The sequence below is a fragment of the Grampus griseus genome (genome assembly GCF_964374135.1).
Source record: "Grampus griseus genome assembly, chromosome: 2".
In the NCBI taxonomy this organism is placed as follows: domain Eukaryota; kingdom Metazoa; phylum Chordata; class Mammalia; order Artiodactyla; family Delphinidae; genus Grampus; species Grampus griseus.
Genome location: NC_139018.1, coordinates 137,487,123 through 137,510,257, shown reverse-complemented (window position 1 = coordinate 137,510,257; position 23,135 = coordinate 137,487,123). Strand labels below are relative to the sequence as shown.

The window sequence follows — 23,135 nt, the reverse complement described above, 5'->3', positions numbered from 1 at the left end:
AGGGATTGGGATAATGAGGATGATTTCACAAGCCAGATGACAGCTGAGCATCCTTCACATGAAACTGTGGGAGCCCCATCCCACATATACATTCCAGCCCATCCTCCAAGGATGCCCAGGGATGGGGTAGGCTGAGGGTGTCTTGTTCTTCTCATAAAAACTTCCAAGTTCCTGCTTTCACTGGATGGGTGAGTTTACAGACCTGCCTCAGCATCTACATGGACCACAGCTCTCCTGAATCTTTATCCTTGATATGTGAAACGTGCCTTTTGTTCAGTGTTTTATTCTCAGAACATCACAGAGAGTGGCTTTTGCTATAGTTTTGATGTTACAGGGGAAGGTTATGTGGAAGCAACACAAATTACCAAATATGAAAACTTAGACATTTCTGTTCCTGAATGGCCCTCCAGCCACCAAGCCATTTCCATGATGCTAGGCCCCCCTTTTTTCTCTTTCAAGTTCTCCTCGCTCATCTCCTCTCCAGGCACCACATTTCAACGTTGAGTGCAGTTTAGTTCTTTCCTTACTCAGCGCTGAGCCTGCTTTTGCATTTACACAGACTAATTAATGTGCTCTGCTAAATAATGGGCCAGCTACTTCGGGTCCAACTTCCAGTATCAGGGAGAACTAGAAGGAGGCTAAAATGTTTTTGTCTTCTTTCACAGTCTCTGAGAGGCCAAGGAAGCAGTAAGATTTATTTCTCACTTATATGAAGCATGTCCCCCCCTTCTTAAAGGAGAGAGTGACTACAGTCGGATGAGACGTAAACATTGACTTCCTCTGTGTTAACCTAGTAGCAACCCAGCCATGACCATTTACCAAGAGCTCCTTTTGTTCCAGGGGTTCTGCTGGATGCTTTCTATCGGTGAGCTCATTTAATCTGACAATACCGTACTATGGGTCCTCTTATGAGCCCATTTCACAGATGAGGAAGTTGAGGCTCAAAATGACAACACAGCTAGTGGCAGTGAAGCCTGGGTTTGAGTCAAACCCAACATCTTTTTTTATTATTGAAGTATAGTTGATTTACAGTATTGTGTTAGTTTCAGGTGTACAGCAAAGTGATTCAGTTATACATATACTTATATATATTCTTTTCTTAAAATTCTTTTCCATTATAGTTTATTATAAGATATTGAATATAGTTCCCTGTGCCCTGTGCTATACAGTAAATCCTTGTGTTTATCTATTTTATATATTATAGTGTGCATCTGTTAATCCCATACTCCCACTCTAGCCCCCCACACCCAACCTCTTAATGACACTACACAGGGAGGGTGCTGCCAGTGTAAATGCTTTCTCTGTGGGACTGTGCTCATCATATGATGAAGATCTTGATGAACAGGAGGAGGACAACGGTGATAGTGAAGATAATTAACATTTAATGATGCTTGCCTAATTTAGGTACTTTTCTAAGTAGTTTGCACACACTAACACATTTATACTCAGAACAGTTCTATGAGGTGGGCACTATTATTATATCCAAATCTTGTATAGATAAAGAAACTGAAGACCAGAGAAGCTAAGTAACTTTCCCAAGATCACAGAGCAAAATGACTGGTGTAGTCTGAATTTGATCCCAGGCGGTCTGGTCTATTCGTCATGTTGACCATGGTTGGCTGGAGCCAAGTAGGTAGGATAAGGAGGCAATAAAACCCTCCTCTCTGCCCCAGTGGTGGGAGATTTTTAGGCACAGCCAGAGGATTGAGACGCGGTGATTGGAGCAAGGCTGGCTTTCCTGGGTAGCTCTCCTTTAAACGACCTCCTCTACCTCCACTAAAAAACAGAGCGGCACAGTCTGTGAGCACTTACTGGAGTAACTTGCAGCATGCTATTCAGGCATTTTTATTGCTATTCTCGGAGGATGACAGAAATGGAGCATTTTCTTGCTGATTGCTGGGGAAGGTCACTTTTACATATACTTTCCCATTTATACAGGAAGCAATGTAGGCTCAGAGGGAAGAGATAGTTTCCCTGCACAGTCTTCCCTGATCCCTCAAGACCCAGTTAGATGTACCACCCAGTTAGGTGGCGCAGGAGGCTTCTCCTTACCCCGCCCCTCTGTGGGGCTTATCACACCGTGTTGAACTTGCCTGTGACTCGTCTGTCTTGGGTCTAGACTAGTGGGCTCCTGTAGACCCAGGACAGTCTTTTGTTCTCCACTGTGTCCCCAGCACATAGGGAGACACACTGTAACTTTAAAGCACATTTGTTAACTACATCACAGATTGAATGACTGTGTGGCCCCAGGAGAGTCCAGGTGGGTAATCCAGTTTCCATCTCTGTCAAAATGACGTTTTTTTGGTTGAACTGGCTTCTTTTCTGTGCAGGACCACCACTACCATGCAGGGGGCTGGGGTGGGTCAATGGCTGTACTTGCCAGGTAGGTTTGGAGCAAGGGTTACTTACAGGCTCTGTGGCGGGTGGACATTTTCTAGCTCTTTCCGTGCTCTTCTTAGCCAGGACCCAGACACAGAGTCACTCACTGGCCAGCGTCCCATTCAGCCACTCCTACAGCTCCATAAGCCGAGGTAGAGGCTACTCCAAGTAACTTCCACCTACTGTGAGTTTATCATGTGTCGCCTGCCGCCCTCCAGCTTCCCTGTGCCTTGCCGTGTCCCCAGGTCTCCTGACCCTCCTGACGGCAGATGACAAAAAGCCTCCATCAGCCAAGCAAAGTGCCCTCTTGGAAGGCATCTGGCCTGGAGCTATTGGAGTTGTCTATAGCTGAAAGTGGCAGGCAGAGGCTTCTGAGGACAAATTCCTATTTCAGGTGGGTAGGCGGAGTAGGCATGTACTTAGAGAAGAGAGGACCTTTGAATCTATCCCTCTCTCTGTGTCCACGAGTGTCAGGGTGAGTGAGCGTGTGTGAGACAGCCCAAACTGAGCAATCTGGGCTTAGAGAGTAGAAATGAATGTCTTAGCAGTCTTAGGCCTCACTAGATGCCTGGTACTGTGCTAAGAGGTTTACAGACTGATATTATCTCATTTACTTATATCTAAGGTGGATCACTCTAATCAGAAGAGATATCGTCTCAGAGAGGTTAAGATGCCCAGTGTCACACAGCTAGTCAGTAGCAGAGCTGGGTATGTCTACTGCCAACACTGGGGCCTTTGACCACCAAGGCATAAAAAGTGCTTCTCCACCCCCTGCCCTTTCCACTCCCACAAGACCAAAAACCAGCACCATCTCACGGTTCATTCTCCCGACCACACTCCTGGGAAATCTGTGGCCCCCAAAATTGCAACATGAGCAGCGAAAAGATTTATATATATAAAAAATCAGACCCCTGTAGATCATTGTAGCTGTCAGGGAACTTATGAATGCACTTACAGTTGATTTTATTTATTAATCTGTTTATTTTGAACATCCACGAAACTAAAACGGAACAGACAGCACATCAGGTGAAGAGCATGACATAACTTTTCACACATGTTAAATTCACTGGGCACTTTACAGCGAATTCTATTTATTAAACTCTGGTCTGCTACAAACTTTTTTTGGGGTTTCCTCATTTCAGTGAGACATTTATCAAGTGGTTTTGATCTTTTGCAGATAACTTTTTTTTTTTCCATGACTGGTCTTCCATCCAAATATTTAATTCCTTCCTGATTTTATAACTTGGATTTCCTAAATCATTCTGCCTAAATCATGACCTGGAGTAACTGGAGATTCACATATGTTTGATCCAAAATCTCACAGATATGGAAAAGTTATAGAGGATGACATCCATGTGTAATTGACAAAAGACACATTTGCAGGAGAGGGCCATAGCTGCCTGGCCTTTCAGCTTCTGTACTTTTTGTGCTGAAAATGAGAAAATGGGTAAGTTCCCAGAGAAGAGACTTACAGGGAAAGGGTAAAAGAGTTGGTGCGGGAAACATCTGATCTCAAATAATTCCTCTGCCTGCAGTCAGTGGGGCCAGGATGGGCTGTGCAAAGGGAGCCCTGCTCAAAGGCTGGCCTCTCAGAGAGCTGGCAGGAGGGAACAGCAGCCCAGGCCTGTGGACCCTGCTTGCACTTTGTGCCATGGAGGTTCAGGAGCCCTTCAGTCCTGCCTGGGGAGCCTGCAGTGGGGATCTATTTCAGAGAAAAAGAAAGCACACACATGCGCGCGCGCGCGCGCACACACACACACACACACACACACACACACACACACACACACACACACACACAAACATGCACACTGAAAAAGTCAGACAGGAGCAGAGCAGCTGCGCAGAGGAGTAAAAAGCAGGCCAGCAATGAAGGCTAATAACCCACAAGGAGAAGGGGCAGGTGGGCAAGGGGTTAAGAACAGCTTGTTCTCAGAGAACGAGAAAGCAGTGGTAAGGGTCAGGAGAGGGAGGTCGCAGTGCTCTCTGGTGAAGGCAGCCACAGTAGACAGAGGGTATATAAATGTTGCGACATTAAATGAAAATCTCCTATGAAAAATGAGAGGGGAGGGATCCTCCATCTTTTTTTTTTTTTTTGCGGTATGCGGGCCTCTCACTGTTGTGGCCTCTCCCATTGCGGAGCACAGGCTCTGGACGCGCAGGCTCAGCGGCCATGGCGCACGGGCTTAGTTGCTCCACGGCATGTGGGATCCTCCCGGACAGGGGCACGAACCCGTGCCCCTCACATCGGTAGGCAGACTCTCAACCACTGTGCCACCAGGGAAGCACCCCCCCAATCTTGATGGGAAGGGAGAGTTGGGGTCCACCTGCCGGAGATGGGAACATGGCGTCTTGTGGAGCTCTTGAGTGTGTCTTATGTGGATTCCCGAGGCTGATGCTTTTGGGGGCCACCCCAGGGCGTCCAGACCTAACGATGAGAGCTGCCCACTTGTCAGCAACACCAGTCTGGGGTCTGTGATATTCAATGAGGTCTCTTCTCTCCAGATTTTCCACTGACATTAGTCCCAACAGTTACTTAGCCCCCAAATTCTGGGATCTTCCAAAGGACTGGTAAGAAAAAAATAATACTGACATCGTTCAAAGCCCAAACTTCTATCTGGCTCCATTTCCTTGGGCACTAGGAGAGCTAGAAACAATGAGCTTCTGATCCAAGGCACCATACGAGGGTTTGCTAATGCCTTTAGCCAGTGCCCGAGAGGCAGAAATCTTGGAACTTGGTGAACTTGATTAGACCTAGTCTGAGCTGCCAAGTGTGGCACCCGGATTTCCACCAGTTCAAACTTTATCTTTTCTGTTTGTTTGTTTTTGGTTGCAGAATTATAGAGTAGGGGGAGGTTCAGGAGAGAGGCCAGGAAACCACCGGCCAGTGCTTTTAACATCTGGTGAGGGGGGAACTCTTGGAAGTCAGCTCAGAGGACGTGGTGGGAAAACACCTGGCAGAGCGAGCAGGCTTCCACACGAGAGGCTGGGATTCGGGATCGCAGAGGCTGTGCGGAACGAATCTGCCGGCTGCACTGAGCTCAAGCTGCCCACACCCAGGGCCTGCGTGGCCGGGACCCACAGGTTCCAGCCTCTGACCTTGAACCCTATCAGATACAGGGCTGAAGAGAGTGCAGACTAGAGCGGGAGACTTAGAGAGGGAGGGGGCCCGTGACTGGAGGACGCCTTAGCTCTGGGAGGGGGAGCTGGAAATGGGAGCATCCCCCTTGGAAGGGGCTCAATCACGAACCCCTTAGGCCCCCCGACGGCCTCCGCAGCCTGTGGAGGTGGGCTTCAGGGGCCTCCAACAGCGTCTGGAAGAACGGGGTGCCAACCCTGAGGCCAGGTGAAGGGAGGCCTGACTGGGTATAATGGTGTGGGCAGCGATGAGCCTGCAGCAAAGAGCACTTTGTGCAGATGGGGCTGAAAAGGAAGCATGTCTGAGCCCAGCTGAGTTGGGCCATGTTATCACAGTTCTCAACTATCAGAACTAAGATTAAAGATTACCCTGAGGGCACTGACACTATAGGCTAATGTGTATTGAGCACCGACTCTGTGCCCCTGCACTGTTCTAAGCATTTAACACTTCTTATCTCATTTAAAGACACCACACCTCCATGCAATAGGCACTTTTTTCTTTTTTACTCTCCATTTTACAGGTGAGGCAATCGAGGCTCAGAGAGATTAAGTCATCAGGGAGGATCATTGGAGGGTTGAGGAAGGGGTGGGTGAAAGGAAGGAACGGGTCTGTTCCTTTATGAACTGTTACAGCCATGAGTTCATTCAACGTACTGCAAACACATCACTGTACACGCACATAATTTCATTGACTCCTCATGACAATTCAATGAGATGGACACTTTTTTTTTTGAAAAGAAGAAATAAAACTTTATTTGAAAATAACGTTAGCATGTTTGTAGAATGTTCTAAGGAATTTCCAAAAAAAAAAAAGGAACTAGAACTAAGTGAATTTAGTAAGATTGCATGATACAAGATCAGAAAACCAAAGCTAGCTGTATTTCTGTATACTAGCAAATAACAAGCCAGAAATAAAATTTTAGAAATTTCGTACACAATAGCACAAAATACTCAGAAATAAATTTAACACAAGCTTTGTAAGACTTCTACACTGAAAAAGATCAACATTGTGAGATGGACACTTTCTTAATTTCACTCAGGAAAACATCGAGGCTTGAGACTGGTTTAGTAAATTGTCAAATGCTCCTTCCTAAGATGTGTCATTGAATGTGAATCTGTACCCAGTCCTGTCTCACTCCAGAGCCAAGCTCTTCTTCACTCCCCTTCCTCTAACACTGATGTCTTTTCTTCCTTTTGTATTTGTTTTGTATATTTGGATATATTGTTGCTTCTGACTACACAGGTCTCCTAATGCCCGTCTTCCAATGCCCATCCTCTTCCTGTCTGAAGGGGTTCAGTTTTCTGTTGGATCCAAGGTCACTGGTAATTGTCCAGGCCAGTGGCATGTTCCATGAATGGGTGATTGTGGTTCTGTGGTCCACCTTCCTCTGCTTCACCCTGGGGTTCTCATAGGTGTTTCTGCTTCCTGACCTCAAGACTTCCTGTGTGAAGATGCAGGGCTCCATGGTGCCCTGCAGTCTATGTCTTGGCCCAGAGCTCCAGAGCTGGAAGGAGCAACCTTGAATATTGGGAAACCGTGTCTGCTGTGGGAAACCATGACATCACCAGATGCACTTGGGGGAGAGAGTTATATGCCAGGGGTGGGAGGCTGAGGCAGCATCCCTGCACTGATGCTGGAGGAGAAGGACCTCTGGGGAGACTGAGATGCAGAAGAACCCCTTGTATGGGGATTTCGAGTGGGAGTTTGACATTATCAAGTTGGAAAGGGAACACCAGAAGAAAGGGGGAGGAAGTGGGAAGCTGGGCAAGTTGTTGGAGGGACAGATTCCCAGTCGGAGCCTGAGCTTCATCTTTCAGCACCTAACTTCTCAATTCCAGATGCTCTCCTTGGGGAGTTCTTTTGCTTTTTCCTCTTGGCTCGGGCCGTCCACACTTAACGAGAGCCAGAGGGGTACTCTCACCATGGGAAGAGCTGACACGGCATGGAGACAAAGGAAGTGAGTAGGAAAGGATGGGCTTGGTTAGGGAGGCTGATGTCAGGGGCCTCGCGATGTCAGTAAATGTCTGAGCTCCTGTGATTGAGCTCCGAGGGGTAGCACCTGGGGGCAGAAGCACATCTGAATTTTAGCCTCACTCACTGAACTTCTTGTGTCAGGAAACGTGAGCTGGAAATCACCCCAGAACAGAGAGTCCTCTGCTGATCCTCTCTCTTCACTGCTTCCAGAAACAGCGGGGTGTCTTGTTTATTTATTCATCTTGGTGGGAACACGGTGTCTTGCAGCCCTAGACCGCTACCTCTAGCCTAAGGGTGCACATGTGCCCTGGAGCAGAGACCTGGTGTTTGCGGAACTTTGGCAGACGCAGACCTGCAGGGTCACTTTGCTCAGAAGTCTGCAGTGCCAGAGACTGAGAGGTAGGATGTGAGTCTCAGAACTGTCTTGGTTCCATGTGATCCTGGTTCCTGGGGCCAGTCTTGGAGCCAGGACATAAATAAGTTTGCTCTTTGGAACTTTCTTGTTCCTTTCCCATTCTCACTCATCTTTCTTTTCTTTTTACTACTTCCTCGGCTTCCCTTCTTCCTCTCTCTTAGTAGTGTTTTTCTTGCTAAAGTCTCTAGCAGCGCCCTGGAGGTGTTTTTTGATTCATTCATTCATTCATTCAATATTTAGTGAGTACCTACTGTGTATTGGGCCCTGTGCTGGATCCAATCTACAAAGTCAATAACACAGGGTATTGCCCTTTCGATTTTAACATCTGCTAGCACCCTCCAGAGCCCCTTTGCAAAGCCATCAAACTGAAAATAACGTGGGGTGTGGAATTCAGTGAGAAGAACCTCGGGCTGGGATATGGGCTGGACTGCAGAAACATCAGGGTCTTAGACAAACAATCCACCGTGGGGCAGCGACAGCAACAGACAACGCTGGTGTTCCTTCAACCTGGAATCCTTTTCCATTGTCCTTGTTACCTCCATTTGGTTAGTAACTGGGGACTAATTTAAAAATCTATACCTCCAAGAGAAATCCTGCAGAGTTCTTCTGTTGGCTCTCTAGCCTTGGAAATGTCTTCCCTTGGAAAATCCTTGACATGGACCCAGGAGGTCCTCTTGTTTTCCTACTCCATAAATCAACCAGGGATTGCTTTGCAAGAGCAGTTATTGGGACAGTACAGCCATGCTCTGTTCTTCTGTCCAGGTGGAGAACTGGCTGGGTTCACTGCAGACCACAGTCTGCAGGGTCGGTAGCTGGCTGAGAGGGCACATTTACCTGTCATGCTCTTATATGGTACAAAAGGGGAAGTTAGTTACACTTGTCCTGCGACGCATAAGCATGATGCAAGACGCAGCCAGTTGGGCCAGGAGGAGGGGCTAGGGTAGGTCTGTGATGGCAGGCGGATATTCCCACCACTAGCAAAGGCAGGGGTCCTGCCCTCTCGGCAGTCACTTTCCCCCTCCAAGATTCAGAGCTGGCCTTCTATCTGCCTCCTGCCACTTCAAAAACCCACAGTTGGAGCTCCGGGAATGTTATTCTTTTTCATTTAAAGACATTCCATTTCATGTGTAATTAAATGTGTGGTATTGCATTAATGTTTTCTTCTGAGCATTTTTGGCAGCCTGAGACCCTGGGTCTGGCTGGTGCAAGGAAAACACACACTTCTCAGAGATCGTTCCTTCCTCTCCCTGTTCCCTCTTCCACCCTTTCCTGCCAAGAATCTGCCTCCTCCTTTGCACACCGTTGCTCTCAGGACTCACCTTGTAATGCGCGAGCCTCCAAGGCTGTGGAGACCCTCTGTTCTTCTACGGGGCATTGGGGTCTCGGATTTCTGCCTCTGGCACCACCCTCATCTCCAGAAGGCATCCTCACTGCTCACCTGGACCTCAGGTGGTGACGACCAAGGGTGGCAGGAGTGGGTTCCATTGGAAGAAAATCTCTGTTCTTTTTTTTTCTGTTCATCTTTATTGGAGTATAATTGCTTTACAATGGTGTGTTAGTTTCTGCTGTACAACAAAGTGAATCAGCTCTATGTATGCATATATCTCCATATCCCCTCCTTCTTGAGCCTCCCTCCCACCCTCCCTACCCCACCCCTCTAGGTCGTCACAAAGCACCGAGAGGATCTCCCTGTGCTATGCGGCTGCTTCCCACTAGCTATCCATTTTACACCTGGTAGTGTATATATGTCAGTGCTACTCTTTCACTCCATCCCAGCTTCCCCTCCCCTCCCCCCTCCCCCGGGTCCTCAAGTCCATTCTCTACGTCTGCATCTTTATTCCTGCCCTGCCACTAGGTTTGTCAGTACCGTTTTTTTTTAGATTCCATATATGTGCGTTAGCATATGGTATTTATTTTTCTCTTTCTGACTTACTTCACTCTGTATGACAGACTCTAGGTACATCCACCTCATTACAAATAACTCAATTTTGTTCCTTTTAATGGCTGCATATATAGATGTGAAATCAGTGCCTCTGTCTGGGGTACGAGTTACAGAGGTGAGGGGGCTGTGACAGAAGGATGGGCTCGGTGGCAGCCATCTGCTTATCCCAGAGTTTAGAGTCTGGTGGGCCACTTCTAACAGCTGGGTGATCTTGGACAATTGCTTCATCACCTTGAACTTCAACTTCCTCATCTGTAGCACTTGGGTAGCAATGTGCTGCGTTTAAGAGAGTTGTGAAGAGGAGGTGTTACTTAGCGCGGTGCCGGGCACAGGGTAAGTGCTCAGTCAATGACAGTTATTTTTACTATTAATAAGGGCACAAAGGGATAACAATGAGCTAAAAGAGACAAGTGCAGGGTGAGATAGAGTTGATGGGGGAAAGATCTGAGGGGTCTTAGCAAGGACCTAGGAACCAGTTAGGAGCTGGGTATTACAATGGGCCAGGGAAGAAGGTAAGCCAGGGTGGTTAGGAAAACCCATCAAGGCTCAGCTAAGAGAACTCATGGCCAGCCCTTGGGAGTGCTGGGAAGCCTGCTTCTGCAACCCCTAGGCGACAGCCTTCAGGGAAGGACAATCTCAGTGCTGCATGAACACTTGGCCTCCTAGGACAATAATTAGCCAAAGCACCGAGGTGGCCAGTGAATTTCTCTTAAGGAATGTTGAGTGTGACTGAGGGAGCATGCTGGCTTTGGGGGACTGACTTTACTGTTGACATACAGCAGAGTCAGGATCACCATTATTTATAACTGCCAAGCCTGGGAAATCTGTTTTTTCTCTGTTGATCAATAGCAATCTTTAGTAGGTGGCTGTCTCTGCCTTTGAGGTCTTTATTCCATTGTCTGACAAACCTCCTTCCGCAAACTATTTTGGACCTGAAGGAGGAGGAGGTTGGACATCGCGGTGGCAGGCTCAGATAGGCTGCCAGTGACCTCCTGAGTCACTGCTGGCCCCCCACCACCCCCATGCAACCTCATGTCATTTTATTTCAGGAGAATATCACCACCCTTCTCCAAGTTTCTTTCCAGGCCACTATTTTGTTCACAGGTAGATTGAGCTTTTAGTTAAAAGCAAAATCTTGCAGAAAGGAAGGAGACATACTGTTGTTAAATGTCCATTATGTTTCAGATATTTTCTATTGTCTTTTACCTAAAATTTTTATATCAGTCCCCTTAACAACTCTGCCAAGTAGATATTGAAGGTTTCCATTCTACACATAAGGAACCAGAGCCTGAGGGAGGGTAAGGCACAGTTAGTGGCAGGGTCAGGATGAAAATACCTGTCTCTTTTCCCAAGGTCTCACTCTTTCAGCAACATAATGTTTTTCCCTGGGTTTTATGCTTCTTCTTCATCCCTGGTCTGCAGGGATGAATAAGTAGTATATGGCTGCCATACCCCCATTTTCCTAGAACACAGAGGTGAAGCTGACAGTGGTCATCCGTGTCTTGGGCCACATCTATGACCAGTGGGTCTCTGCAGGTCACACTAAGTATTGCAGAAAACCTCTACCTGCCAGGATGAGGCAGCCCAGGTGAGCAGATTAAGGACAAGGGTGTAAACACAGCCTGCCTGCCGACTTCTCAGGGCCCCAAGGTCTTTTGAACAGAGGTAGCTTGTGACCTCCTTGGATTAGTGATTCTGCCCTAAGTCAAGCTTGCTCCGGGCCTAGAAGACCTCCCCAAAGTGAATCCCACACAGATGGAATGAGTATCTTGGTCCTCAATATAGAGAAAAATTTGTGTTGCAGTAACCATTTCATAGAAATCCTCAGTCTGTGCTTGTCTGATGAATCGATTAGCTGTCCTATGGGAACAGGAGGCTGTACAGGTGGCTTCCTCTGGGGGAATCCAGTGGTGGCTGTCCCGAAGAAAGGAGTTAGGGAACAGCCAGGCCAGAAGAGGTCAGGAACCCTTTCCATTTCCCAAGAACACTCCTTACTGTATACCAGCCCCTTGCTCTCTCCAGCAGCCCCCTCAGTGCAGGGGGCTGGGAGGTCTTCCCACGGCCTGTGCTGTGTATCCACCTCTCTCCTCCTCCCCTGCCCATGTCCCGACGTCTGAGCCCTGTGACCCAGACTCTGCTGAGCTGGCCAGCCAGGCAGGAAAAGGAGATTGATGCCCCTGCCCTGCCTCCTAGGAAAATCCATCAATTTGTGGCCTGTGGGTCAGATGGCTTCACCAGAGGCAGCTCTGAGCAGTACTGTGTGAGCTAAAAATCAACACACAAAAAAGGCCCCAATAGACATATGGACGTCAGAAATGAAAATGGCTCATTCCTGCCACTCCCCAGGGGCCTGAACAGTCAGTGCCCTTTCCTCCCACACTCTTTCCCCACCCACACCCTCCTCCCCAGGGCCTCCTGGGTGGGTGGGTGGGGGCTCTTACCCTTTCCCTTGGGAAGATGTTGCATCAGGGTCCAGGGATGGACAGGGTTAGAGAAGTCAGGCAGGAGTAGGGGAAGGGGGAAGACAGAGGGTTGAGCTTCTGTGGACCGATGGTCTTGGCAGCCACAAAGTGGGGGAGGACAGAGGAAAGGCAGCCCCGGGTAACAGAAAGCACACAGGCTCAGGAGTCAGAAAAAAAAGAGAGAGTCCTTTGGCCACATTTTAGTTCCGCAAACTTTGGAAAGTTACCCGCGCCCCCCCTCCCGCCTCCATTTTCTCATCTGCGAAAGGGGTACAATCACACATACCTCCCAGGGTTATCGTGAGAATGGAATGTTGAACAAATAGTAGGATTGGGCACAAATTAATCCCCTTTACCTGTGTCTTCCTATTTAGGTTCAGGGAAAGAAGCTGCTCGAATGGTATTTTGGAGTCTAGAGTCTTGTTGGTACACGGGGTTCTCCACATGGAAGTGATTTGCTTTATGCATTTAGCCCTAATCCAGCCTCTCTGTGCCGAAGCCGAAGCTCCCAGGTTACCTTGTGGAGTTCTTATCCCTATGGCTGGGAGGAAGTTCTCTCCTGGGGGAGGATTTATGGTGGGATGGAGTCTGTTTTTATTGTCCCTTCCTTCTGCTTCCCCTTCTCAGATCTCACCACCCCATCCATGGGCTTAGCTCAGGTATTGGTCTCAAAATACTTCTCCCTGCAGACAAATTGAGTGAGCCCCAGCGATTTCATTCTGAGCCACTGGGCATTTCCATGTCTCTGAAAGAGATCCATTTGCAGATTGAGGGCAGACACTGGTCCGTGGCTGGCTCTGCTTCGTGCTTTCAGAGAGCAGACAAGTTTCCAGCATCATGGTCACCTGCCCCCTGCCACATTCAAGACCCACAGCTGTCAAAGCTCTGACCTCCTGAAGCTGGGGTTTGGCAGCTGCCCCCAGGCTCTTAACTCCTGGCATGTGGAGGGAGGGTCAAGAAAAGGCCCCCTCTATGCGGCTGCCACGTGACTTTTCTGAACTTTTTTTTTATATATCATTATTGGAGTATAATTGCTTTACAATAGTGTGTTAGTTTCTGCTTTATAACAAAGTGAATCAGTTATACATATACATATGTTCCCATATCTCTTCCCTCTTGCGTCTCCTTCCCTCTTACCCTCCCTATCCCACCCCTCCAGGCGGTCACAAAGCACCGAGCTGATCTCCCTGTGCTATGCGGCTGCTTCCCACTAGCTATCTACCTTACGTTCGGTAGTGTATATATGTCCATGCCTCTCTCTCGCTTTGTCACAGCTTACCCTTCCCCCTCCCCATATTCTTAAGTCCATTCTCTAGTAGGTCTGTGTCTTTATTCCTGTCTTACCCCTAGGTTATTCATGACATTTTTTTTCTTAAATTCCATATATATGTGTTAGCATACGGTATTTGTCTTTCTCTTTCTGACTTACTTCACTCTGTATGACAGACTCTAGGTCTATCCACCTCATTACAAATAGCTCAATTTCGTTTCTTTTTATGCCTGAGTAATATTGCATTGTATATATGTGCCACATCTTCTTTATCCATTCATCCGATGATGGACACTTAGGTTGCTTCCATGTCCTGGCTATTGTAGATAGAGCTGCAATGAACATTTTGGTACATGACTCTTTTTGAATTATGGTTTTCTCAGGGTATATGCCCAGTAGTGGCATTGCTGGGTCATATGGTAGTTCTATTTGTAGTTTTTTAAGGAACCTCCGTACTGTTCTCCCTAGTGGCTGTACCAATTCACATTCCCACCAGCAGTGCAAGGGTGTTCCCTTTTCTCCACACCCTCTCCAGCATTTATTGTTTCTAGATTTTTTGATGATGGCCATTTTGACTGGTGTGAGATGATATCTCATTGTAGTTTTGATTTGCATTTCTCTAATGATTAATGATGTTGAGCATTCTTTCATGTGTTTGTTGGCAGTCTGTATATCTTCTTTGGAGAAATGTCTATTTAGGTCTTCTGCCCATTTTTGGATTGGGTTGTTTGTTTTTTTGTTACTGAGCTGCATGAGCTGCTTATAAATTTTGGAGATTAATCCTTTGTCAGTTTCTTCATTTGCAAATATTTTTTCCCATTCTGAGGGTTGTCTTTTGGTCTTGTTTATGGTTTCCTTTGCTGTGCAAAAGCTTTCAAGTTTCATTAGGTCCCATTTGTTTTTATTTCCATTTCTCTAGGAGCTGGGTCAAAAAGGATCTTGCTGTGATTTATGTCATAGAGTGTTCTGCCTATGTTTTCCTCGAAGAGTTTGATAGTTTCTGGCCTTACATTTAGGTCTTTAATCCATTTTGAGCTTATTTTTGTGTATGGTGTTAGGGAGTGATCTAATCTCATACTTTTACATGTACCTGTCCAGTTTTCCCAGCACCACTTATTGAAGAGGCTGTCCTTTCTCCACTGTACATTCCTGCCTCCTTTATCAAAGATAGGGTGACCATATGTGCGTGGGTTTGTCTCTGGGCTTTCTATTCTGTTCCATTGATCTATCTTTCTGTTTTTGTGCCAGTACCATACTGTCTTGATTACTGTAGTTTTATAGTATAGTCTGAAGTCAGGGAGCCTAATTCCTCCAGCTCCGTTTTTTGTTCTCAACATTGCTTTGGCTATTCGGGGTCTTTTGTGTTTCCATACAAATTGTGAAATTTTTTGTTCTAGTTCTGTGAAAAATGCCAGTGTAGTTTGAAAGGGATTGCATTGAATCTGTAGATTGCTTTGGGTAGTAGAGTCATTTTCACAGTGTTGACTCTTCCAATCCAAGAACATGGTATATCTCTCCATCTATTTTGTATCATCTTTAATTTCTTTCATCCATGTCTTATACTTTTCTGCATACAGGTCTTTTGTCTCCTTAGGTAGGTTTATTCCTAGATATTTTATTCTTTTTGTTGCAATGGTAAATGGGAGTGTTTTCTTGATTTCACTTTCAGATTTTTCATCATTAGTGTATAGGAATGCCAGAGATTTCTGTTCATTAATTTTGTATCCTGCAACTTTACCAAATTCATTGTTTAGCTCTAGTAGTTTTCTGGTAGCATCTTTAGGATTCTCTATGTATAGTATCATGTCACCTGCAAACAGTGACAGCTTTACTTCTTCTTTTCCGATTTGGATTCCTTTTATTTCCTTTTCTCTCTGATTGCTGTGGCTAAAACTTCCAAAACTATGTTGAATAAGAGTGGTGAGAGTGGGCAACCTTGTCTTGTTCCTGATCTTGGTGGAAATGCTTTCAGTTTTTCACCATTGAGGACGATGTTGGCTGTGGGTTTGTCATATATGGCCTTTATTATGTTGAAGAAAGTTCCCTCTATGCCTACTTTCTGCAGGGTTTTTATCATAAATGGGTGTTGAATTTTGTTGAAAGCTTTCTCTGCAACTATTGAGATGACCATATGGTTTTTCTCCTTCAATTTGTTAATATGGTGTATCACGTTGATTGATTTGCTTATATTAAAGAATCCTTGCATTCCTGGAATAAACCCCACTTGATCATGGTGTATGATCCTTTTAATGTGCTGTTGGATTCTGTTTGCTAGTATTTTGTTGAGGATTTTTGCATCTATGTTCATCAGTGATATTGGCCTGTAGTTTTCTTTCTTTGTGACATCCTTGTCTGGTTTTGGTATCAAGGTGATGGTGGCCTCGTAGAATGAGTTTGGGAGTGTTCCTCCCTCTGCTATATTTTGGAAGAGTTTGAGAAGGATAGGTGTTAGCTCTTCTCTAAATGTTTAATAGAATTCACCTGTGAAGCCATCTGGTCCTGGGCTTTTGTTTGTTGGAAGATTTTTAATCACAGTTTCAATTTCAGTGCTTGTGATTCGTCTGTTTATATTTTCTATTTCTTCCTGATTCAGTCTTGGCAGCTTGTGCATTTCTAAGAATTTGTCCATTTCTTCCAGGTTGTCCATTTGATTGGCATAGGGTTTCTTGTAGTAATCTCTCATGATCTTCTGTATTTCTGCAGTGTCAGTTGTTACTTCTCCTTTTTCGTTTCTAATTCTATTGATTTGAGTCTTCTCCCTTTTTTTCTTGATGAGTCTGGCTAGTGGTTTATCAATTTTGTTTATCTTCTCAAAGAACCAGCTTTTAGTTTTATTGATCTTTGCTATCATTTCCTTCATTTCTTTTTCATTTATTTCTGATCTGATTTTTATGACTTCTTTCCTTCTGCTAACTTTGGGGTTTTTTTGTTCTTCTTTCTCTAATTGCTTTAAGTGCAAGGTTAGGTTGTTTATTCAAGATGTTTCCTGTTTCTTAAGGTAGGATTGTATTGCTATAAACTTCCCTCTTAGAACTGCTTTTGCTGCATCCCATAGATTTTGCGTTGTCATGTCTCCATTGTCATTTGTTTCTAAGTATTTTTTTATTTCCTCTTTGATTTCTTCAGTGATCACTTCATTATTAAGTAGTGTATTGTTTAGCCTCCATGTGTTTGTATTTTTTACAGATCTTTTCCTGTAATTGATATCTAGTTTCATAGCATTGTGGTTGGAAAAGATACTTGATACAATTTCAATTTTCTTAAATTTACCAAGGCTTGATTTGTGACCCATTCTCCAGGATATGATCTATCCTGGAGAATGTTCCATGAGCACTTGAGAAAAATGTGTATTCTGTTGTTTTTGGATGGAATGTCCTATAAATATCAATTAAGTCCATCTTCTTTAATGTATCATTTAAAGCTTGTGTTTCCTTATTTATTTTCATTTTGGATGATCTGTCCATTGGTGAAAGTGGGGTGTTAAAGTCCCCTACTATGAATGTGTTACTGTTGATTTCCCATTTTATGGCTGTTAGTATTTGCCTTAGGTATTGAGGTGCTCCTATGTTGGGTGTATAAATATTTACAATTGTTATATCTTCTTCTTGGATCGATCACTTGATCATTATGTAGTACCCTTCTTTGTCTCTTCTAATATTCTTTATTTTAAAGTCTATTTTGTCTGATATGAGAATTGCTACTCCAGCTTTATTTTGGTTTCCATTTGCATGAAATATCTTTTTCCATCCCCTTACTTTCAGTCTGTATGTGTCTCTAGGTCTGAAGTGGGTCTCTTGTAGACAGAAAAAAATATGGGTCTTGTTTTTGTATCCATTCAGCTAATCTGTGTCTTTTGGTGGGAGCATTTAGTCTATTTACATTTAAGGTAATTATCAATATCTATGTTCCTATTCCCATTTTCTTAATTGTTTTGAGTTCGTTTTTGTAGGTCTTTTCCTTCTCTTGTGTTTCTTACCTAGAGAAGTTCCTTTAGCAGTTGTTGTAAAGATGGTTTGGTGGTGCTGAACTCTCTCAGCTTTTGCTTGTCTGTAAAGGTTTTAATTTCTCCATCAAATCTGAATGAGATCCTTGCTGGGTAGAGTAATCTTGGTTGCAGGTTTTTCTCCTTCATCACTTTAAATATGTCCTGCCACTCCCTTCTGGCTTGCAGAGTTTCTGCTGAAAGATCAGCTGTTAACCTTATGGGGATTCCCTCTTGTGTCATTTGTTGCTTTTCCCTTGCTGCTTTTAATATGTTTTCTTTGTATTTAATTTTTGACAGTTTGATTAATATGTGTCTTGGCATATTTCTCCTTGGATTTATCCTGTATGGGACTCTCTGTGCTTCCTAGACTTGATTAACTATTTCCTTTCCCATATTAGGGAAGTTTTCAACTATAATCTCTTCAAATATTTTCTCAGTCCCTTTCTTTTTCTCTTCTTCTTCTGGAACTCCTATAATTCGAATGTTGGTGCGTTTAATGTTGTCCCAGAGGTCTCTGAGACTGTCCTCAGTTCTTTTCATTCTTTTTTCTTTATCCTGCTCTGCAGTAGTTATTTCCACTCTTTTATCTTCCAGGTCACTTATCCGTTCTTCTGCCTCAGTTATTCTGCTATTGATCCCATCTAGAGTATTTTTAATTTCATTTATTGTGTTGTTCATCATTGTTTGTTTCATCTTTAGTTCTTCTAGGTCCTTGTTAAATGTTTCTTGCATTTTGTCTATTCTATTTCCAAGATTTTGGATCATCTTTACTATAATTATTCTGAATTCTTTTTCAGGTAGACTGCCTATTTCCTCTTCATTTGTTAGGTCTGGTGGGTTTTTATCTTGCTCCTTCATCTGCTGTGTGTTTTTCTGCCTTCTCATTTTGCTTATCTTACTGTGTTTGGGGTCTCCTTTTTGCAGGCTGCAGGTTCGTAGTTCCCGTTGTTTTTGGTGTCTGTCCCCAGTGGCTAAGGTTGGTTCAGTGGGTTGTGTAGGCTTCCTGGTGGAGGGGACTAGTGCCTGTGTTCTGGTGGATGAGGCTGGACCTTATCTTTCTGGTGGGCAGGTTCACATCTGGTGGTGTGTTTCATGGTGTCTGTGGACTTATTATGATTTTAGGCAGCCTCTCTGCTAATGGGTGGCGTTGTGTTCCTGTCTTGCTAGTTGTTTGGCATAGGGTGTCCAGCACTGTTGCTTGCTGGTCATTGAGTGAAGCTGGGTGCTGGTGTTGAGACGGAGATCTCTGGGAGATTTTCGCTGTTTGATATGTGGAGCTGGGAGGTCTCTTGTGGACCAGTGTCCTGAAGTTGGCTCTCCCACCTCAGAGGCACAGCACTGACTCCTGGCTGCAGCACCAAGAGCCTTTCATCCACACGGCTCAGAATAAAAGGGAGAAAAAGTAGAAAGAAAGAATTAGTAGAAGTAGAAAGAAAGAATTAGTAGAAGAAGAAAGAAAGGAGGGAGGGAGGGAGGGAGGGAGGAAGGAAGCAGGGAAGGAAGGAAAAAAGAAAGAAAGAAGATAAAGTAAAATAAAATAAGATAAATATAATAAAGTTATTAAAATAAAAAAATAATTATTAAGAAAAAAATTAAAAACAACAACAACAACAAGGACAGATAGAACCCTAGGACAAATGGTGGAAGCAAAGCTATACAGACAAAATCTCACACAGAAGCATACACATACACACTCATAAAAAGAGGAAAAGGGGAAAAAATTATAAATCTTGCTCTCAAAGTCCACCTCCTCAATTTGGGATGATTCGTTGTCTATTCATGTATTCCACAGATGCAGGGTACATCAAGTTGACTGTGGAGATTTAATCCGCTGCTTCTGAGGCTGCTAGGAGAGATTTCCCTTTCTCTTCTTTGTTCTCACAGCTCCCAGGGCTCAGCTTTGGATTTGGCCCCGCCTCTGCGTGTAGGTCGCCGGAGGGCATCTGTTCTTCTCTCAGACAGGACGGGGTTAAAGGAGCAGCTGCTTCAGGGGCTCTGGCTCACTCAGGCCGGTGGTGGGGGGGAGAGAGGGAGGGGCACGGAGTGCGGGGCGGGCCTGCGGCGGCAGAGGCCGGCGTGACGGCGTGACGGCGTGACGTTGCAGCAGCCTGAGGCGCGCCATGCGTTCTCCTGGGGTAGTTGTCCCTGGATCCCGGGACCCTGGCAGTGGCGGGCTGCACAGGCTCCCCGGAAGCGGGGTGTGTATAGTGACCTGTGCTCGCACACAGGCTTCTTGGTGGCGGCAACAGCAGCCTTAGAGTCTCATGCCCGTCTCTGGGGTCCGCGCTTTTACCCGCGGCTCGCGCCCGTCTCTGGAGCTCCTTTAAGCAGCGCTCTTAATCCCCTCTCCTGGCGCACCAGGAAACAAAGAGGGAAGAAAAAGTCTCTTGCCTCTTCGGCAGCTCCAGACCTTTTCCCGGACTCCCTCCAGGCTAGCCGTGGTGCACTAACCCCTTCAGGCTGTGTTCACGCCGCCAGTCCTCTCCCTGCGCTCCAACCGAAGTCCGAGCCTCAAGTCCCAGCCCTGCGCGCCCCGGCGGGTGAGCAGACAAGCCTCTCGGGCTGGTGAGTGCTGGTTGGCCCTGATCGTCTGTGCAGGAATCTCCCCGCGTTGCCCTCCGCATCCCTGTTTCTGTGCTCTCCTCCGTGGTTCCGAAGCTTTCCCCCTCTGCCACCCGCAGTCTCCGCCCGCGAAGGGGCTTCTAGTGTGTGGAAAGCTTTCCTCCTTCACAGCTCCCTCCCACTGGTGCAGGTCCCGTCCCTATTCTTTTGTCTCTGTTTATTCTTTTTTCTTTTGGCCTACCCAGGTACGTGGGGACTTTCTTGCCGTTTGGGAGGTCTGAGGTCTTCTGCCAGCGTTTAGTAGGTGTTCTGTAGGAGTTGTTCCACATGTAAATGTATTTCTGGTGTATCTGTGGGGAGGAAAGTGATCTCCGCGTCTTACTCTTCCGCCATCTTCCCGGAAGCTCTACTTTTCTGAACTTTTCAAGGCTTGTGATTCTTGCTGCCGAGGGAGGGAGAAGAGATGGAGGGTTCTGAGACGTGACCCAGGCACAGCAGCTGGAAAATGGAGCCCCACTCTCCTGAGAGGTCCTCCGTGCTCATTCTGGACTCACGGTGGCTGAGAGTCAGAAGCTCTGGCGGGGGAGCTGGTGACGTCACCCAGTCCGGAGTTGGATTTAGGGACCCAGGAACATATATAGCTCTGTAGCTCTGCCTTTGTAGAGGTGCGTCCAGAATGTAAGAAATCAAGAGAGGTGTGATCTCCATCGTGAGGATGAGGGGTTGAGGCTCTGAGAGGGGGCTTGACTCTGCCTAGGCCACACGGGTAAGTCTGGGATTGCAGGCCTCCTCCTGGTCTTTGAGTGGTGATGCATGTCTCACGTACCTGTGGCTGTGGCGCTTGTTGAGGCCAAGCTGTTAAAGTGAACATTAAAGCAGAAACTAACACACCCTTGTAAAGCAATTATACTCCAATAAAGATGTAAAAAAAAAAAGGGGGGGGCAGGAAGAGGAGAGGATCTTCAAGATGGTGGAGGAGTAAGACGGAAAAAAAAAAAAAGTGAACTTTGGTCATTGGCTGACTAATTCCTCACCCCACTCATGTCAACCTGTTCCAGTGGTTCTTAAAGAGGGGTGCCGGACCAGCAGTATCAACATCACCTGGGAACTTGTTAGAAAAGGCAAATTTGCAGGCTTCAACCTGGACCTCCTGAACAGAAAGCTCTGGGAGAAGGCCCCAGTGAGCAGTTTTCATAAGCCCTCTAGGTCATTTTGATTTTTGTCCTATTGCAATGTCGTGGGAGGCTGGGGTTGGGGAGGGGTCAGGGGCCAAAGGGCCCTCAAGTGGCCTGGCTAGTCTGGTCTGTCCTGATGCTCTGGATTCAAGCATCTCAACCCAGTTGGCGATTCCTGACTTGGCCCTCATTTTCCCCTCTTGTAAAATAATATCAATAATGGTGAAAACACACACCATTTCAGAGGACTTGAAGGTTTACCAACTTTTACATAGAATAGCCCTTGTAGCAGGTAAGTAGAACTTATATTATCCTCCCACACCCATTTTACAGATAAGGAAACTGAGACTCCAGATGTTTTGTGAGGTGGGCCAGCCCATAGTGGGGGAGGATCCAGGTCCTGAGCCAAGTGCCCTTGACTTTCCATCCCTGACTGATCCCTGCGGGCTCAGAGGCGTGGGCATGACCCTATAAATCTGCCATCCCATCTCCATTCTGAGGCTGCGTCAGAATGCTCATCTCGCAGGAGCCCATCAGTAGTCACCTGGGAATGACTGTGCAGTAATGAGCAGATGGCCTCCCTGGAGAGGTCCTGACATCCCATTTTCTCTCGGTGTGAGACCCTTAGCCTCCCCTTCAAGGCCAACAAATACCATTCCTCAGAGGGCTAGGACAGAGCAGCAGAGGGTGTGAAGAGGGAACCGATTTCTAATTCCCTTGTAAAGATGGGGGCAAAGCCCTGCAGCAAGTGGCAGCTCCCTGGCAGCCCTGTGGCCTGGGAGCCTGCAGGTCTGTCTTGCTGGGAAGAGAGAATAATGGTCTGTAAATGCTTGCACCCACAGATGCTGGCCGGCAGGTCATCTGGGACATGGCAGGGCTACCAATAATTCTGATAGAAAAAAACAAGATTTGTGTAGTCTATTATGAGAAGAATCCCCTGGCCAACCAAAACACTAACTACGGCCCTGCAGTCACACCCCTTTGTCCCTGTAATGTGTTCTCTTGTTCTTGGGGACAGTCTGCCATGGTCCTCTGTCCTCAACTATTATTTTTTTGACAAGGTTGAGAAAACCCTCTTTCCTGGCTCTGCGATGCTCTTCATAATGTGAATACAGGTATTTAATGGGCTTCTGCCTGTTGAACGATTAATGGAAAGGTCGGTGAGTAATCTCCGGCTCACTCCCCACCTCAGCAGCCCACTTCTTGTACAATTCCTTCGAAGCATTCTTTCCAAATAGGTGGGAGGGCTGAGGTCACATCTTTGCTTTCTCCTGGCAGGCAGACTTTAATTAGGTTGCTAAATTAGCCAAGGCCGCGGTAGCCCTTCTCTTTGCACAGAGCCTGGTTCTGGGGAGGTCTCTGGACTTGATTTTGTGATTTCGTTGTTTTTTCTCTCTCACAGGAGAGGGACTTGTCAAGTAGAGGCTTCCCCCAGATAACTGTAACTCCCACTTAGTGATCTCTATCACGAACCGGACACTGTGCTAAGAGCACTGTAGTCATTATGTTATAACAAGAGCCAATGTGGTGTGTCCGTGTGTGTGTGCATGTGTGTGTGTGTGCATGTGTGTTGGGGGGGAGGGCACTGGGCCAAACTCTCATGTGAATTATCTCATTTAATCTTCCCAAGAATTCAGAGAGTAAGGTATTGGTGTTAATTCCATTTTACAGATGAGGAAACTGAGGCTCTGGGGTGAAATAATTTCCCGAAGCTCAAAAACTAGCAGGGAGAGGAAACCAGGGTTCAAACTCGATTCTTGACTACTCAATGCAGTCCATGGACCCACAGCCCACAGACATCCCCTGAGAGTTTATTAGCGATGCAGATTCTC

At 46.1% G+C, this 23,135-nt stretch overlaps 1 protein-coding gene across 4 annotated transcripts in view; it reads left to right on the top strand.

Moving 5' to 3' along the window:
• The window catches only part of NTRK3 (neurotrophic receptor tyrosine kinase 3), a gene marked incomplete at both ends in the record, with an annotated part of 370,615 nt that overhangs the window by 295,930 nt on the left and 51,550 nt on the right, over positions 1 to 23,135 (top strand). The gene's annotated exons all lie outside the window — the stretch shown is intronic.